Source organism: Phlebotomus papatasi, chromosome 1, assembly GCF_024763615.1.
Source record: "Phlebotomus papatasi isolate M1 chromosome 1, Ppap_2.1, whole genome shotgun sequence".
Lineage (NCBI taxonomy): Eukaryota > Metazoa > Arthropoda > Insecta > Diptera > Psychodidae > Phlebotomus > Phlebotomus papatasi.
The window spans coordinates 64242182-64249486 of record NC_077222.1 but is presented as its reverse complement, the minus strand read 5'-3'; the positions used below and the strand labels follow the sequence as shown (position 1 = coordinate 64249486).

Below are 7305 nucleotides of genomic sequence, written 5' to 3'. Positions count from 1 at the left end.
ACAATTATATGTTTTTAATCATTATTCGTTTTTTTAAGTTTAAGTTTAAGGCATATTTTTCTCTTCTCAAATCTTTCGTAAAAATTTTAAATTTTGTGAAATATCTTCAAACATTATTCGAATAGCTCTTTTTCTTTCAGGACTGGTAAAACTCGCCATGGACCAAACTACTGTAAAATGAAAACCTAAAATGCTGTAAATTCCTGAATAGAAATTATCACAAAAAACATATCGTTTTAAATTGAGTAAAAGAAGATACACAAAATAACTATATTTTTCATTAAAACAAGTCTTAAAATCTACACGTAAGTACTTTTAATGGAGATAGTTATTACTATTTACATTATTTTAATATGATTAATGATACGATGTTCGCTTAATTCAAAAAATTCAAAAAATTCTTTTCAATTTGGTTCAATCCAATTCTGAGTGTTTAAGAGTGAGATAGATATATGCCAAACGTCTGAATTAATTTTGAATTCATGACATTTTCCTTAAGCTAAAGGGCATGCTGGAAGTATTAAAATAAAGTTTCCATTTCAGGACAGTAACTCCTGCTTTAACTTCTAATAAAAGTATTATGTCTTGTGCTCCATACTTAAAAATTAGTACATTTCGTGACTAATTAAAATTCATTTTAAAACATGTGATGGAAGTGCTGAAACATGCATAATTACGAATAAAAAACAAAGAAAGAGTTAAGGATTTAGAAACTAACGTAAAAACCTTCTTCAAGAGATTTTTCGAAACATCTTAAAGCCATTAAAATGTAATTTTATAACAAAGTTTCATTTTAATCTTATGAAGTAAATATTTGACCAGGCTATAATATATTTTTTCTAATTCCTGAATAACAATATAACTTTTCTGCTCTCAATTTATAGTCTATATTGAGACATTTCTTCAAAATAATTAGGGTAAGTGAAGTATGTAATGTATTGACCGCGATTACTGGATCGTTATCCAGAAATAAAATATTTTAAAAATAGAACACATGCTGCAATAGATAATTCCTTAAGGGTGACGAATAATTTTCAAAAAATCATTTTCTTTTATGAGGACGATAAAATGTTCAAGATAAAAACTTCATACTTGTCTTACGATTTTGTGAATTTGTCCTACAAAAAGTAGTGGCAAAACGTTAAAAAGTAATTTTGCATCATTTATCGTTTTTCGGTTCATAACCGAGTGATTTAGAAATCCCTAAAAAAATCGTCTAAAATATTTTAGGTTTAGGAAATCTTCAATTGAACTTCGGATAAAAATTACTTTTGGTTCATAAATTGAATAGATTCGGTTCAAGCATGTCATAAATTCCAAGACCTTCCTAATACGTACAAACATGACTCTATTAGATTGAAAAATTCGGTCTATTAAACATTTTTAACATTATCAACCTTGAAAAACTGTTATTGGGAATAATTCAATATTTTTCTTTTGTATATGGACGAAATGTCCTCCTGGGTAATCTCTAAAATATATCCAAAAATAAAAAAAAAATAAAAAGAAAAGGGTGGGGGGAAAATGAAGGGATATTAGTGCTCCCTATGGGGAGGTCCCCCGGATATTCCAAGTCTCTTTATCAACCGCTTGGCCTTTAGAGCTGGCGCCAGCCGAATGGACAAACAGCATGACGTCAAATGAACTCGAAACTTCAGAATTTCAAAATTATACAAAAATATGAAAGGTTAGGGAGTTCATATTGATGGAAATTATGTACAGTATAGTTCCTCAAATTTGAACAATTGGGAGGTATAGATGACATTTCTCACTCCTCAAATTTGAACAATATTTTCAAAAACGTAACGGAATTAATCTAAAATTCACTTTTCGTAAATTTAGGAAAATAACTTTAGCGAATTTTATCAATTGAATTTGTTGTTAAATAGGTGGAATTTGTTGAGGAAATTAATATAATACGACAATATTGAGGAAACACCAGAGAAAAATAGTTCTAATTCAGACTCCATGCAAAATTATTTTACATAACCTTGTATCTTACATTTTGAATGCAACTGTCGTTCAAATTTGAGGAACTCGACTGTATTGCTTTCTCTGTGGAGTCCGAACAGTAATATTTTATCTGCCATTTGACAATACTAGTCTATACTGAAAGTCATTAGCCATTAGAAAGCGCTTATATGACGCATCATATTTTGGTCATCGGGAAGTAATTTAAGGGTCATTCTGACCCAAAATTACTGAAATAATAAGCGACATATTATTTCCAAAATTCCATAATTCAAGTCTATGGCGACCTATAAATATTTTCTTTATGGACCTAATTCAGTCATGGGACCTTAATCTTCCCCTAAATTGCTACTTGGGATAATATACCCATTTAGCAAAAATAAACTAAAAAATAGTTTTTTAGCTTTTACTCCTTTTACTGTTTGGTGGTTACTCACTGAAACTTTCAATCTCATATGCAACTGAAGGGTTAACAGATGTAGTAACTTGAATGAAATCTCCAAGAGAAAACGATGCCACAATTCTCTCACTCTCTCACTGTTTTCATTTCTCTGACGGCGCCTTTCTCTCTTTATGAGACTCCTCCGGGAGAGTGTGAGAGAGAGAGTCCATCGAGTGGCAAAGACTCCACCAAGCAGCAACAATAGTCATTCTACGTACGGACGCCGTACGAGTCGGTAGTGTTCTGTTGGAGTTTATTCGTGAATTTGTTCGTTGGCAGTGTTCTCAACTTGTTACATTTGATACTTCAAAGTTCTGCACATTATTTGTTGATGGTGAAAAGTTGCAAGTGAAACTTTTTGGAAAGTTTTGCAGAATCACAGGACTTTGACGGGGGGATACTGTGGCGATAGAAGTGCAAAAAGCTAAATATCTCGAGATATTATTCTCAGTAGGATAAATCCATTATTCAGAGGTGTGTATCACAAAATACTCCCCCATTCTCTTATTCTTTGTGTCAGTGTTTTGTGTCTTTGAGGTTTCTCGTTTTGTTGTCGATGGGACAACAGAAAAAAAGGACAATTTTCACAGGGATTTTCACAACTTTTCCCATATCAACTTTTACTTAACATCCCCCCAATTGAGGTGGAATAGGCAAACAAAAAAAAAATGTAGAAAGAAATCCACTACCACTCCTTCGTGAGATGAATATAGAACATTTTACATTTTGTGTAGGGGGTTACATTAAATAAATTGGTTTGTAGTTGAGTTTTATTTACTTAAAATGCTATACGATGGAAGTTTTTGCTTTTTCGGTGGTAATGTTGGAAACTTTCTCATGGATTTTAAATGAGAACTTTTTGAAGGATAATTATTATATATGAAAGAGAATCTATATAAGATGTAAGAATTGTCGTTTTCCCTCCTTATATTCAGAATTTGGTATTCGGAGAAATAGAAGACGAAAACTTTTACCAAACTTTCATATTCATTCTTTACACCAAAGAAAATTTTCTCAATTGCCCATTTTCCATGGGAATGAGAACAATATTTGAGAGTTTTGTGGTATTTTCACAAACTTAGACTTAATTTGAAATCCCAAGAGGATGTCTATATATCTCTGGAATTTCCTGTATGCACTTTTTGTCAGTCCAACTCGAATGCTGGAGAATTTATATGCCACACTTGATTTATTTCTTTAAGTTCTTTGGGGTGTTGCATGGGCTTAAAAATCTCCACACATTTTCTCACACAGCGCAGCAGCATTGCTCATTATTTGCTAACCCGGCATAGCACATTTACTGCAATTCTGAACAAACTTTAACTGAACTTTCACAAATTAGGAAAAGTTCCAAAAGTTCGGGAAAAGTATTAAGTAGCAAGTTGGAGAATTATTGAAGAAACTGCTATAAGAAGCTCAAATCTTATTTCTCAAGAAACTGTCTAATTAATTCTTTTTTTTTGGGTTGAATCGCGAGTAGAAAATAATTTTTTAAGTGGTCTGTGTATTTTTTACCTTCATTGGAATTGTTGAACTTTAAGGAGGTATTAGAGAGAGATTAATGATTGTGCTAAATATTCAGGAGTTAAGGTATTAAAAAAGATTGGGACGCAGGCATTGTAACATTATCTCTTAGATATTGTACTGTGTACTGTATTATCTCTTTGTATAGAAGAATTGGGAAAATTATCCAGCCAAGATAATAAAATTGAGCGTAAAATTTGAGAAATAATACCTAGACCCGTGTGGTAGATAATTGTAGTATACAGTATACTTATTTGATAAGATATTAATGCAAAATATTCATAAAGTGATATCAGTGTCAATAATTTCCATATTATTATGAGGTCAATGGTAATACTCACAAAAGATCTTAATTTATGAGAGTTCGTATAATAGTTAATAAGATTATTCTTTTGCATTCATTGCATTTTTGTTCCGAATTTAAAAGTTGCTAGCTTGAAGTATATGTTTAAATGAAAAAACTTACACTTGGAGAATTTTTTGTTGGCATTAATATTTATATTAATTTTTTACATGTATTTTTATGCCTCTAGCAATTTAATAAAATTAGAAGTAATTTATGCAATAATGCGAGTAAATTTTAAAACTTTGCTACAACATAAGTAATACTCTAGGACTCCAGTAATGAAAATTTTCATTTGTGTACACACTCAAGTAGTGTAACATTATTTTTTGCACTATAAGATTTTGTGAACTCCAATAGTGTAAATTGGTGTAAGTGTAAATGGTTTTTTTTTTGATAATAAACTAGATAAGTATATTCTTTTGAACCCATATTCTAAATATCTACCGTATATAGTCTCTTAAATCTGAATTAGGTTATGTTGAAAAATTCCATTTGAATATGATTGAGAACTACATTTCTATACTGCTTCCTGGATATTTACACACATATTAATCGTCCAATCGTATTTCAATCGTTCGATTTTAGAAAATGTTTTTATATAGGATAAGTGTGCCAAATTTCGGCCAGCTTGCAATTCCGGCCACCTTTTTTATTCCTCGAATTTCTATGAAGTTTTAGTTTTTATATACTCTATAGATTATACAATGTAAAAGAAAACAGAAAATGTAATTTCGACAAACGAAATGACGTGAAACAGACATTGGAAGAAATCCCGAAGGGCAAGGAACTATGAGAATAAAGGTGGCCGAAATAGGGAACCAAAGCTATGTTTACATTTTTATTCATTTTAAAATGTACTAAGAATTATTTTAGAGAAAATAAAGACGATAAATTGTTAACAAGTTTCTAAGCAACATCACTTATGGAAAAGGAATAAAAAATCAATTTGTATTAAAAATATTACATTTCAAATGTGAGATTTTGGCGCTTGCATTCAACTATGCCGAAATTTGGCACACTTATCCTGCATAGTATTTTTTCGAACACAAAAAAACTTTTTGTGCATAATGGGTCATTTTCATTGAGAAAAATATACAGAATTTTGTAATTCTCAATTCATAAAAGTTTGCAAAACAGCCCATTTTTGAATACGAATATCTTGTTGACATTTGGTTTGATTCATTTTTTTGTAAAATCAATCGAAACTATCGTGAAATCATTTATAAACAATATCTTTAATCGATTGACACGCAAATTGAAGCAGTTAAAGAGATAATGTGGTGATGTTATAACCTACCACTTTAAAACAACAATGATACTTTCTCCGACGCACTTCCTGACACTTTGCCCGTCTTTAACGTAAATCAGAGTTCCGAGTATGCCATATTTCACATGAACATTCTCTCACTGCACACATTATTTTCACCTCCAAGGACCTACAATCACTTACATTTCATCTAAAAATACTTTCACTGTGAAAGGAAAATAAGTTTTTTCTTTGTGGAAAACCGCTCAACTGACAATTTACTGATGGCATTCAAGTGACAGAAGAAAACTCGATGAATGACGCGATGGCGCTATCTGCACTATCAAAACTGTTCACAAAATTTGTTTTTAAAGTTTTATAAGAAAAAGTTCATTCCAATTGAACTTTTTCGCATAAAATAAAAACGCTACTTTTTTTTTATAAGGAGTTGAAAATTTGTCAAGAAATTTGTCGATGAAAATGGCCGATAATGATCGCATATTTACGATAAAATCAAATTCGTATTCAAAGAATTTGAATACGAATGAATACGAATAGAATTTGAAGTGAATTTGGCGTCACGATTTTATCGAGGATAAAATCGTGACGTTTCTCGGACTTCAATAGGGTGAATAGTGATAGTTTGCAATCATTCAAACAACTTCTAGAGTTGTACTGTAATATTGTATAAAATGTGAAAACACTGAAAAGCGTCATGAGTGTGATTATCTAATTCTGATACTTCTCATCACATTTTCGTTTTACTACCAAACTGCAATACAAAAAAGTCTTTCGTATCTCACAGGGACATTTTAGTACCACCTTAAGTGAGAATGTCTGGACAGGAAGATAAATTGCGAAACTTTAAAGTGAAATTCGAATTTCCAAACTCTATTTTCACGCAAGTTTGTGAAAATATATGAAATATTACTCTAAGAAAGTGTTGAAGGTATTGCTCAGTGATTATGTGGGGAGTTACATAATGGGACAGGAATATTACGAACTTCTTTGCTTTATTTTCTATCACAGAAAAGTAAAGATTGATGTTGTTGTCACTCGACATACTTCGAAATTCGAATATTAGATAACATAGAGGCCCAAATAGACTCAGGTTGATCCTCGAGAATATTTAACTTGTAAAATTTGACCGTAAAGGATTAGGTAAAGAAAACTTATGCAAAGGACCTCTAATCAATGATCCTAAGCTCGAGTGTATGACAGTTGGGGATACATTTTTACTGTCAAAATTTACAGGCTAAAAATATTCTTGAGGATTAGCTTGAGTCTATTTGAACCTTAAGTTCTTAAACGAATTTAACAAAAATCAAACTGAGTGTGAGTACAGTTAATCTGATTGAGTATAATTTTTGGGTTTTATAATCGATTTTTGAATTTATTTTTTTAAAGAAATTACAGCTATATTTTGGATGAAAGCGATAATCAAATAAAGATTTTGCTTAGCAAAATGAATATCTTAACTCCAAGATTGGTTTTAAGTTGAACCAAAAATATAGAATAATATAGAAAATCAAGTTTGAATGATACACATTATCAGAAAAATAGCAAGAAATAAAATTGTGTGTTCTTTGAATTCTGTTATAACATATCAATTACTTCAATCAAGATAACATGTGCTACCTTTTGCAACATTATTGTCAAAATTCACAAGATATACCTATTATCATATTAAAGCATTGAGGATCTCTATAGTAAAAATGCCTGCTGAAAAAATTATCATAATCATACACAAAAAATCGTAAAATTGTTCATAAATGT

At 30.7% G+C, this 7305-nt stretch overlaps 1 protein-coding gene across 1 annotated transcript in view; it reads left to right on the top strand.

Moving 5' to 3' along the window:
* The first annotated feature begins 2620 nt into the window (after positions 1-2620).
* Positions 2621-7305, top strand: part of LOC129800010 (somatomedin-B and thrombospondin type-1 domain-containing protein) — a 51156-nt gene continuing 46471 nt past the window's right edge. Inside the window, exon 1 of the mRNA XM_055844357.1 lies at positions 2621-2887. The gene's annotated coding sequence lies outside the window, so the exon portion shown is untranslated. The remainder of the gene's footprint in view (positions 2888-7305) is intronic.